Raw genomic sequence first — 12,624 nt, 5'->3', positions numbered from 1 at the left:
AAAACTAAGGAGCTGAGCTAGCTCTACAATTCGAGAGATTGTGCTTATGAACAGTCATGTCTACAAAGTATACACAAAATATATCAGGTGTTATAACAATAATTGAACAAACCAACAACACCAGAACTGGCTTATGAATATAAAGAGAAATTTTACTGGAATAAATATATACCCTCATAAACCAACTAGACAATGAGCAAACTAAAGTGCAATGTGCATAACCAAGCCTGGAGATACTCATGAACATAGAATGTACCAGTTGTCAGGCGCTCGTCCTACACTCGAGTAGGACCCTGGCAGAGACACTTGCCCGACTGGCATGTTCTCTCCTTCCTAGTCGTTCGTTCGGAAGCTTCAAAAGCTTTCTTCAGCCCGAACATCACAGCAACCGATGCCAACAGACACTGGCACACTTAGGGATCCACAGAGTGTTCGCAGTTTGCGCAACAGACCTCAGCAACTCAGCATTTTAGCTAATCTACTTTATTTACATATAAACACACATGTAGCACTGCAACATGGCTCCCTCTCTCTCTCTCTAGCATCAGACAGCAAAGAGAAAAAGAACAAAGGACAATAGTCCCACTTCACGGAACACAGTAACACAAATATCCTGTCTCCGTCACTTCCCACTCTGTGGAGTCAAAACATACACCGTCATGTGATGGACAACAATCCTATGACTGCAATCATGGAGCAGGAATTCTAACACCAGTGTCTCTCTCGTTGCTGTACTGGTTATGTATGTGATAAATATGTCATAACACCGCTGGAACAAATAGTCGTTCACTGGAAGCACAAAGCAATAAATGTAGGAGTGGTTACCGGAAAGCGTTCTTCAAGTGGTCATTAGCTAGAAGTGCAAAGCCAAATGATCAGTTGTAGCCAAATAGATGAGACCTGTTCTTCAGATATTATCCAGGTTTCGCAGCAATCTTCATCAGTCCATGATGCTAATCACTCAAGGAACCGTGATTAGGGACATCCTAAGGAAAAATGGGACATTCCAGGATCAAATCAGAAACCAGGATGGCTTCTCTAAATCAGGGACGTCCCTGGAAAATAGGGACGCTTGGAGGGTCTGTCTTCCTCTTGTTCCAGCCTCCTTAATTACTATTTTTAGAACCATACTTGGGAGGGGTATAATTTAGCTAAAATTGGAAGGAGTCAGTGGGTGGGGCTTGCGGATGTCATTCAGGGGACCCCCATAATTTCTGGTTCCCTATCCAAGCACCTTCTCATGCCAAGCAAATATATCATGATATCTGAATCTTAAGAATATATTTTCAGGGACTGATGCCTGAAGAGTAACTGATTCGATTTCAAGTTCTTACTGTTTTTTAACTGCTTTGAAATTAAACAACATTAAATTGGATACTATATTTCTTTTCTTTTGCTCATCATAATGATGGGAGTTATTTAATTAAAGCAATTTCAAGTTGGCACACTATACTTCTCAGGCCCAGAAAGATATCTGCTTGCACATATATGGCAAAAGAATGGAATATGTCTCACATAGATACTAGTTGCATTGTCAAGGAAGCAATTTCCCCAGAACACCTCTGCCCCTCTGACAATCTGGAAAAAGTATTACTGCTCAGGAGTGAAATGATGGCATTCTGTCTCTAATGTGTAATGCAGCCAAAACAGTTGTTAACTAATCTTCTAGCCATGTGTATGTGGTCCTTCTTTAACGGGCCAATGACCATTTCTCCTCTGTTCTAATTTAATTTCAATACCTTAGTGACAAAAAAATAAATGTCCTACCACTTCTGGAATAAGCATTTTCATGTATATCACTCTCTAAATGGGGAAAACAGCAGCAGTACAGAGGTTCAGGAAACTTTAGCAAACAGTAAAGCCTGTCAGTGGTGTATAATGTTACATGGAACTTTTAGCTTTCCACCATAGACTGATCTAATACTAGTCTACGACAAATCTGAAAGGAATCCTATCATTTTTAGCATGTGAAAAAGCATGCCAGTGATCTTCAGTAATCTCCTAAATCTTGTGCCGATTTTTCATGCCCGAGCCATACATTCTTGAGGTGGCTAGTGTTGGCAAAGAGACTCTACCCAAAAAAGAAGTCTCCGTGAAGAGTCTCCATGACAGCACTGGAACATGATGCTTCTGGCATGGAGAGACTACACACAATTAGGATAAACACGAAAAGTGTCTATTGCCCTCCCATCTGAACCACTTGGTGTCATTTTCCAGCAGCTAACATTTTACTGGGTAAAATGTGTAAACCTGCCCTAAAAGTAATGGCATCAGGAGTTTGAGAAAACAGGCCTCTCTTAATGATGTGGGATTGCTATGATCAATACCTGGGATTTGATCCCTCCACCATGTTTTAATATTTATTTCAAAGTAGCCTTGGGGGGGGGGCTTTCTGAACAGCATTGGAACAGAGGTGCTGAGGAAGCATACTTAACTCACTTTTTCTTATCTAAATCAGCTTTCCACTAGCCTTTCCTTCTCCTGCAGATATCCCACAAAGCAGTGGAGGTTTAGGATCATGTTTTCCTTCTCCTAGAACATGGGTAGACAAACTAAGGCCCAGGGCTGGATCCGGCCCAATTGCCTTCTAAATCCGGCCTGTTAAACCTCCACTGCTTTGTGGGATATCTGCAGGAGAAGGAAAGGATTAGGCAAGGGTAGGCAAACTAAGGCCTGGGGGCCGGATCCAGCCCAATCGCCTTCTCAATCCGGCCCGCAGACGGTCCGGGAATCAGTGTGTTTTTACATGAGTAGAATGTGTCCTTTTATTTAAAATGCAACTCTGGGTTATTTGTGGGGCCTGCCTAGTGTTTTTACATGAGTAGAATATGTGCTTTTATTTAAAATGCATCTCTGGGTTATTTGTGGGGCATAGGAATTCGTTCATTCCCCCCCCCCCAATATAGTCTGGCCTCCCACAAGGTCTGAGGGACAGTGGACCGGCCCCCTGCTGAAAAAGTTTGCTGACCCCTGTCCTAGAAGGACTACCTTCCCAGGCTGATGAGCCCCTTCACTTCCCTCTACAGCACGTGCAGAAACCGCCTTCTTAACCAATGGACCCACTATTTCTCTCATCTGCTTGATCTGCTGGAGCCTGTCTTCACCTGCGGGGGAACTCCCTAACTCACTGAGAGTTTGAGACCCATTGGCTATCCTCATCTGATTTAGTTGGGGCGTGGCCACTGTCGCATGCTGACAGCTTCTAGGAGTCACAGGTGAGAGCTGGGTGCCAGGTGGGGGCTGTAGCAGGAACCCCCCCCCCAATCATTCAGTTTGTACAAACTTCACACACACTCACACTCACACACTACATACGCTACGCTTCTGTTATAAATTCATAGAAAATCAACCATACATCGGATTTCCACTGTTCCACTTTTATTTTACTCCATGAAGGAAGGACTACAAAATGGGGAAGGTTTGATACAGGCCAGCCATAATCCCTTGAACATCCCAGCACATCCACAGGAGCCCTGCCCAGTTGCTATGCCAACCCTGATGGTCCTAGACAGAAGACAATCAAGATCACAAAGAACTTCCATATGGGAGTGGATTCAGCACGGACTGGAACAAAGGACAATGATCAGATCTTCCCTCAGGGGGCAGGAAACTGCGACTACCTTTTGTCTTCTGAAAATGACTCATGGGGAGGGGGAGAAGGGAATCAGCCAGGTGACAGGACACTCAGGTTACCACCACAACTCCTCCCTCAACCCCTCCTTTCTGTAATGTATGCATGATGTTTCTGGGGGTGGGCTTGACCTACAGGATGGGAATTTCAAAAGTTTTTATAAGGTCTTGCACACCATTTTTCTGTGTCTTTCCTCTCTCCTGCAAGTGAGGAGAACACCCTGTTGCAACAGTTCAATAAAGGCCAAGCCTACAGGCTGCTGTTTTGCTCCAAGTTATCCTGGTTGGTGTCTTTGTTTTGTCTAAGGGAGCCCTCGGATTTTTCCGGTAACAGGGCAAAAGAGGTACTGCCCCTCCCCATACACCGCTGCATAGTTCTGTGAGCATACTCTACACACAATAATTCTGGGGTTTTATTTTCCTGTTTTGTATCCTGTAGATTTCTACCTTTATTTTTCCTTCTTCTTAACCAAAAGAAAAGCAGCAGATGAAGGATAGCACAGAGAGAGGGGGACATCAAATATAAATCTTCTAAAATTAGCCACGTCTTTGTTACTGCTGATTAGCGAGAATGAAAGTGTATAAAGATAAGAAAGTCTTTTTGCTAAGCACTTATGCTGCCCTTGCATTTTGACAAGAAATGCTTAGTTGTAAGAAATCTTCTCATACATTAGAATAAATGTTTCCAGTTACTTAAAAACTCTTTTCTCTCGTGATTAATTGAAATGGACAGTGCCAAAGGTTTCTTCTTTGAAGCTGGAGATACGGGCGGCTTTATCTACATCAGATAATAAAGCACAGAGGGCCAGCCCCTAATTTGGAAAGAGATACTAGACGGAATCTATAGACAAGCCATGCTTTTTTTATTGAAGGAGAACAATTAACAGCAGTCAGGATTTGCCATTTTCCCTCTCTGCTTTGCAGGTTTCCCTTTGAAGATACCAAGACCAAAACTATCTAGATACATCTGTTATTTTTACAAAGGTGCCCGTCTCCCAAGGCAACCCTCAGGCTGCGTCTGAGGTAATCTTACTGCCCCCATGAGTTAGAAAAACAAAGGGAGAGAAAAGGGAGAACAGTTCACGGAAGCCACCCACACATATATTTGCTAATGGGCCACTGTATTGCTTTCAACAAGGGAACACTGTTGCATTTCTCCATCCATCTGGAAATCTGTGGGAATTGAACTCACTTTCAGCAACAAGTGATGTGCCTAGGAATTGTTTGATCTGCTGACTGAACCCATCCATGTATGATGGATCAACTTCCTAACTCTCCCAAGTCACGATCAAAATCATGCTCCAGCTTTCAACAGTTGCTAACGCAAAGCAGGTGGAAATCAACGGAATAAAACACACCGGGCATCATGCCATTCAAAAAAAAAAAGGAAAAGTGATCAAAGGGCAAACTGAAACTATTTGAAAAGATTTTCCACATCTCACGACAGAGACGATGGAAAAATTGCTTCGTCCATTTTCTTTTGGAATATGTATCCATAAATACTTCCACGTTTACTTTTGAAGAGAGTTGAAGTTTGAAAAGGGGTGAGAAATAGTTGTTATGAGTAGAGTGTGGATGGGAATCCTAATCTCATAAAAATTTATGGAAGCTTCAGCACATATTTCTATGGCTGTGAACTATAACCTTCATTTGGACTGTGGTAGAACTTCGCTCAATGAATGTAAAAAATGAAACTGCACAATTCAATCAAGAAGGACACTTAAAAATAAAGCTTGGCAGATTTTTATGACATGTTGATTGGTTCCAATGAAGTTTTCAAAGTTTTGGGAGATTTTTTTAGATTTTTAGAAATAGTGTGGTATATATATATATATATATATATATATATATATATAGCAAAAATAATGGAAGTTAATCTGCATAAAAGTCAACAAAAACTTTGGACTGCTCACTAGATTATTATTCTGGACACTATTAAAGTAACAGTTTATATAATGCAGTGTATTTTTTTAAGGAAATGTTTTAATGGCTGCAAGATTGCTAATAATAGCTGCCCCTGGAAAATAGTGGTCCTCTATTTCTTACATCGTGACTTTGAAGACTTTGAAATCTCATGGGAATTAAGATGCTTAGTTTAGTTGTCTGCCTCTACATATTACAGCCAGACCCTCTGGAAGATTTCAGTATCACGTTTTTGAATGAACATAAAACAGCATGTAATGTGGAACTTCATATCTTGTTCTTTGCATGAATTCTCAAGACTAGAATCTTAATTATGAAAAATACATTATCTAGTCTGGGAAGTGAACTCATTTCCAATTTACAAATCCGAACACTTTAAGAAGAAATAGAAAGCAATGAGTGGGGCCAGGGGGACTTGTCTGTAATTTTTTTAAGCATAAATTAATACGTCATGTAACTCTGGATTCTTCTCCAGAGTGGATTTAAAATGCAGTATTTCTGTCCTTTAATTTCTCTTCCACTGCCAACAAACTCTCCCCCTACAGCCCTAGATTTTGCAAACTGATTAGTCTTTTCAGTGCTGGACATTTTCATGGGAGAGGGACTTTTAAGCTGTTGCCCTTGTGTCTATGGAATGCTCTACCCAGTGAGACCTGTTTGACTCGGATAATGGGTTAAAACTTGCCTCTGCACTCAGGCATTTGATGGCATGTGATGGTCTGTTTTTACAGATCATTAGTTTTTTATTTACTTTTAGGTAATTGCATATCCTGCTGGTTTTGATTTTGCTCATTTTTATGCAGGATGTTTTTAGTATGACATGGATTCATTGTGGTGTACGTTTTGGTTTTAACTTCTGTACATTTATCAGGTTTACATTTCTTTCATATCTTTTACATTTCTGTAAGTTGCTGTGGGTTGTTTTGAGGAAGGTGACTAAGACATTTAACAACAACAACTTAATTTCATGACCTGACCTGGCTTAAAATTTTGGCATTTTGAGGTGGAGAAATCAGTAGCTGTTACATTCATGATGTTCCAGGCTTCGTTTTAAACTTTCACAGAATTAAGGGTGGTAGGGAGCAACCCAGTAGCAAGATCCACCAGGATGAGCAGGTTAGGAACCAGTGGATCTTCAGCTGAGCCAAAAGGATCTTGGCACAACTGGGCTGCATTGGCTTTATTCCCTCAACCCATGCTCAGCTGGAGATAGGCCAGAGTATCTCCTCCATCCTGGTTCAGCTAGGACCCAGGTGACTGAGCTGACCCTGGTGTCTCTTAAGCCAGTGTGAGCCCTGGAGGAAAGAGCATTCCAGGGGTGTGGCAAAGAAGCAAGAGTCAGACTGGACTCCAAGATCATTCAGCTCAGTCACATGACAGGGCAACCCAACATACGTTAAGCCAGTAGAAAAGATGAAGTAACGCAAATACTATTTTAAAGGCTGGTTTTCAGCGAGCAGTAGCCCTGCTGTTTAATGGAACTTGGATCTGGCATAGCTTTACTTGCACAATCTTGCTTTATGCCAGTTTATTGTGTGTAGGATCAGCTAAGTCCTACTTAGAATACTTAGTCATGTCTGTTGACTTAAACTGGGTCTTCTTCTTCTTCTTCTTCTTCTTCATCATCATCATCATCACTCGTAGCTGAGTTAAGATTGTCTTCCATAAACACGGTTTTAACAATGAGTCCTTAAGTGACTGTGGAGGCCAATTCTGGATCCGCATGTCCTTCCACAGTGGAGACATTGGTTTCCGGGCAGGAGTTGATCACGGTGTGGATTTGCCAAGCGTGCCTTCCTCTTAGCATGTTTCTCCCTTGCGTCCTGAGTTCAAGTGTTTTCAAAGCACATGGCACCTTTGGTAGAGGCTGTTCTCCAATTGGAGCACTCGCAGGCAAGTGTTTCCCCAAACTGGATAAGACTAGCACTGATACCACCCTAAGATGCCATTCTTTTACAGTTGAAGGCGGGCACCTACAAATTTCTAAAATAACAATGAGACTTGCAGTAGCCGGAGTACCTTGCAACATGTTTCATTTTTCAATTTCTTCAGCATCATGCCTTGCTTGAAGACACGTTTTTATGAGGTTAGTTATAATTTAATTCTCCTACTGGTTTCAATTATGTTAGCCTGAATTTAGGAGTGTCCATTTAATAAAGGTTAGCGTTTGTCAAGCTTGCATGCAGATGGGCTTACCAAGAGCTCAAATTGCCTTATTCAGGTCCAACAGAGCCTAGTTACCAAAGAGTGTAAAAATTTACTTGCATGAAATAAACCTCATTTGATGTTACATATTGATCCACTCAAAAAGAATGGAAAGATGATGTGGTGCATTCACTTAAAACATTTCTTCTGTGCACGAGAAGCACCTTTACTCTTTCATGCATACACTTCAACAGGTATTTGTCTTACTGCCAAAGAGTATTGCTTACTTTTACACTGCTCATACATCTTCTTCCCATGCTCAGCTTCCCAATATAAATCAACAGAGCAGCAATGAACACCCTGTGCTCTTAATGGACAAGCTATCCAGGTTTCAAGGCAGTGCCAAATTGAAGGTAGCTGCTTCTACTTTTCTTTCTAGTGAAGCAGGTAAGGTTTAGGGTGACAAGCTAGCCAGAAATAAATTTGATTCAGGTCTATGCACAGCTTTTGTAACTAATTCAGGTGGTTTTCAAAGCACAACTCTTGTCTCTTCTTTGTATTATGCAAAATGTAACTAATATACTGGGAGTTTTTAAGAATCCACACCATGCTCAGAGGAAGAGTTGTGGCTCAGTTTTGCATGCAAAAGGTCAGGTAGGGCCTGGAAAGCCTCTTGTCTGAAACTTGTGAGCTTTCTAAAATTAGACTTTCTAAAATGGTCTTCTGAAGCCACAACACCACCAATTTTTATTTTATTGAAGCAACAAAACACCTAAGTATTCTATGAGGCAGTAGTGACCAGTAGTAGAAGAAGTAATGGCAGGGAATGTTCATTTGGACATCTATTTCAGTGACCTGCTCAAACTGAATTTCATCTTTCTTCAAGACTGAGCTGCCAGCTATAATGTTATCACCCAGAAATGAAACCCACTTAGGCCTTTATGTAACATTGACTCCAACAGCTATAACTGTTGGCAGATGTCTGTGAGACACCTGCAGCGCACCAGGCCCACCTTTGGGGTCCCATTTGGAAGAACAGCTGCAAACACATCCACTTCCACATTGCTTACAATAAAGCACTTGACTCGTCCAAAATGTGTATGTTTAGATTAACCATAGTGTAGCCTGGGGCTCTGTTAAAACTAAACATTCAGCTGCTGATGAAGTGCAATTCGGTGTACTTCTTTCATCACACAGAATGCAGAGTGATGGAGAAGATTATCTGGCTGGAACCAATAGAAGCTTAATTGAAACCAAATATCTGAACTTTAGTAGAAACAATTATTATCAGGAAATTGTTGGGGCGAGCATAAGAAATACTCATGAGTGATGAGACTCACATGCTGAAACTGCTTTCTTCGCTTCCATGGAGGATTTCTAACCATGTTCTGGCTAGGAAATAAGTAATAAAATTTTACAAATGTTAACGAGCTCACTCTGAGAAGAACAAAATGTGAGGAGTCATCAAAATTTGAGGGTGGTAAGAGATGCTACCAGAGACTTAACACAGTTTGCTGTTGTTGTTGTTGTTGTTTAGTTGTTTAGTCGTGTCCGACTCTTCATGACCCCATGGACCAGAGCACGCCAGGCACTCCTGTCTTCCACTGCCTCCCGCAGTTTGGTCAGACTCATGTTTGTAGCTTCGAGAACACTGTCCAACCATCTCGTCCTCTGTCGTCCCCTTCTCCTTGTGCCCTCCATCTTTCCCAACATCAGGGTCTTTTCCAGGGACTCTTCTCTCCCCTTCATGGATCACTGCCTTGCCGTGGCGAAGGGGCTTGAATAACTCAGAGAAGCTATGAGCTATGCCGTGCAGGGCCACCTAAGATGGACAGGTCATAGTGGAGAGTTTTGACCAAACGTGATCCACCTGGAACAGGAACCGGCAAGCCACTCCAGTATCCCTGCCAAGAAAACTCCACGGACAAAGGCAACAGGCATACAGTTTGCTGTATCTGTTTACAAATATACACATAGAACGAATTACAGGAATAAGCCCTCTTTCACGAGGTGTGGTGGTGCTTGTACTGTATCTGATGAGATCACCCAACAGGAACGGTATTTCAAGGATGCTGTAGCCTCATCCAGCTACTACAAATTATAGCTTCCTCTCTGCATCTCTCTGTTCCCACCTAAGGATGTCCAGTGTATGGAGCAGAAGGAGATGATAGACCATTGAAAAAGCTGCAAGTGCCTTTGCTCCATTGCTGGATTGGAAGTCAAAGACACAGCTGGACCTTAACTTCCTCCCCATCACTTCTGGGGCCACATGGGATGCTATTGTTGTGGTATCTAGGCAGCATGTTCAGGAGATGGTTCAAGCCTGAAGGCGAAGATGGGGCATCCCAATACATTATACTGACTGTGCATAGTGGTGGGGCCCATGGGAAAGACCCCACTGCTCTCTGTACATGCACTGTTTATAGTAGGATTGCCATACGCCTGGAATTTCCCATACATATCCAGAATACTGTAGCCGCAAGCAGTATCCGGGGCAGAAATCGGCAAAATGTCCTGGAAAATTGCAAATATGGCTCCTGGTTATAAGACCACTCTCCTCAGTCATGTGATGGGTAAGATGCCAACCTATTCTGATTACAGGAAACAGGGCAGGGTACACAGACTATCTAACCCAAGGAAATAGGCAGGATGTGTAAGATTCCTCCTCAGAGTAGGAGGAAATCTATGTTAAGGAATATTTAGCATAGTGGTTGGTTTAGCAATACGTTAAGACATGTTATAAGCAGCACGTCTTGTATTGTTCCTCAACATCTGAAGGACATTAACTATAGCTGCTTAAATAAAACTTGAAGAGTAGAAAACTTGAAATTACAGCTGAGCTTCACTGGGTGGGTGGAAGGGATGTTCTAAAGCTTCATGAATGCAAAACTTTCTACCACAAGATCCTGAGAAATAACGGCCTTTGGTTTTCAGCCCCCCTTCTAAGCCAACAGCTGTTTAAATCACATTTTTGGGCACGGCTGTATTTACTTTATTAGATACTACATTCTTATCTCACATTGAATCATGTGAAAGCATTATCTGGAGATTTTCTTTTTGGAGGGGTTGGGGTGTGTTTTCCCCCCTTAAATCTCAGCATCAGTTTGTTGTGCTTGGAGTGACAGTGTTGGCAAAGATATTAAAGTTTTGACCTAGACATGTAAGAGAAAGCAGGAAATATCTGGTTTATTTCAGAACTCCACCCATATACAGGATTAAAACACACAGAGACACACACACCATCTAGGAAATTAATGTAGAATTCTCAGACAGCTGGAAATAGACATTTGCCCTAGAATGACACAGGACAGTATCACAGAATTCTGTCAAGGTACAACTTCTGTGATTTATAGAAATGTGTCAGCTTCATCTTTCCTCCAGCTTCAGTATGTTGCTTTTGGCTTCATTTAGACAAAGAGAAGTTATGCAGCAGAATACAAACCCCAAGAATACAACCTGGCTGGTTTTTTGTCTTAGTCTATGTTATGTTTTCCTAGAAGTCTGCTACCACCTTCAGTGAGAGCCAAGGTGGTGTAGTGGTCAGAATGTCAGTCCAGAACCAGGGCACCTGGGTTCAAATCCCTCCTGAGCCCTGAAGATCACAAGATAACCTTGGGCCCAGTTATTAGAACACAAGAACATTAAGAAGAGCCTGTTGGATCAGGCCAATGGCTCATGTAGTCCAACATCCTGTTCTCACACTGCCCAACCACATGCCTGTGGGTAACAGGGAAGCTGGATTTGAGCACAAGAGCAGTCTCCTCTCCTTTGGTTTCCAGCAACTGGTATTCATAAACATTGCTGTCTCCAACTGTGGAGACAGAGCATAGACATCATGGCTAGTCACACACCCTAAACCTAATCTACTTAACAAGTTTGTTGTAATGATAAAATGGATGAGGGGAGAACAATGGACTCCTTGAAGGAAGGGTGGGATAAAAATGTAAATAAGAATGCTGCATACTGGCTATTGAGTCACACACTTCCATGAATGCTCTATTAACTTTTCTCCCCAAGCACAGGTTGAATTTGTGTGTGGTGAATCAGTCAACTGAATCGTTCATCATGAGCACTGAGAAGTTTAGTGACCAAAATCTAGGTTCGCCATTTTTTAAAGAAAAAAAAGAACAAAAACACTGAAATACGTAGTCCTTTTTTCTTGCCAGACTGGTCTTTGAAGGAATGACTTCATGGGAGATGTTCTTCAGCAGGTACATGTTTCTTCAGAAAGATGGCAAGTCAGAAATTAAGGGAGAGGAGAATTGTAGGGTGACAGTATTTTTGCATAAGAGATTTTCAAACAAGTACTGAAATACTGGGAATGTAAATTTTTGACTAGGTGTGCTCTGAATGGATTTGGAGCAGAGAAATGGCTAGTGAACCAGCAATTTTTCAAGAAAGAGGAATGTTCAGAGATATAAACAACGTTTTCTAAAGGCTCCCAGATTCTCCTATACTTGCATTAACTAAATCTTAGCCACAGGTGTTAAAGATCATAACTCACATTTTGCAGCACAGAAAATTTGGTGGAGCTAAGCCAAGGTCAGAAGAAAGATCCTCAGCATATTTGGAACTCAAGCAAGGATCTCTTTGGGCCTGAAGGCAGTATCATATCAGTGCTAGGATTATTAAGAGAGAATTTGATTGCAGTCTTCCCACCAGTTTGGGTTCATACTTCCGCCTTCACTTTATCATTCCCAGACATGCAGTTCTGATATTATAATTGTTATTCACACCTGGGCACCACATATTTCTGTTGCCACTTCCTCTGTATATCCAGTCTTTTATATTCTCCCCTGCAGAAGGTGGTTAGGCCATGAATCTATAACTCTTTGAAGTTGGAAGTAGATTTATGCACACGCAGAAGGACGGTGTCATTGCCACATTTATCATGTAAGTGCGTTGGCATGGCTATTGAAAGGAAAT

General features: G+C 41.8%; 1 long non-coding RNA gene across 1 annotated transcript in view; it reads right to left on the bottom strand.

Annotated features, from left to right (window-relative positions):
- Positions 1–229: 229 nt before the first annotated feature.
- Positions 230–12,624, bottom strand: part of LOC310757459 — a 35,231-nt gene continuing 22,836 nt past the window's right edge. The window contains exon 3 of the long non-coding RNA XR_014545228.1: positions 230–986. This is a non-coding gene — a long non-coding RNA (uncharacterized lncRNA). The remainder of the gene's footprint in view (positions 987–12,624) is intronic.

The sequence above is a fragment of the Podarcis filfolensis genome, assembly GCF_964270895.1.
Source record: "Podarcis filfolensis genome assembly, chromosome: 2".
Taxonomy (NCBI): domain Eukaryota; kingdom Metazoa; phylum Chordata; class Lepidosauria; order Squamata; family Lacertidae; genus Podarcis; species Podarcis filfolensis.
Note: the sequence above shows the minus strand (reverse complement) of the source record. Positions and strands in the feature narration are given on the sequence as shown.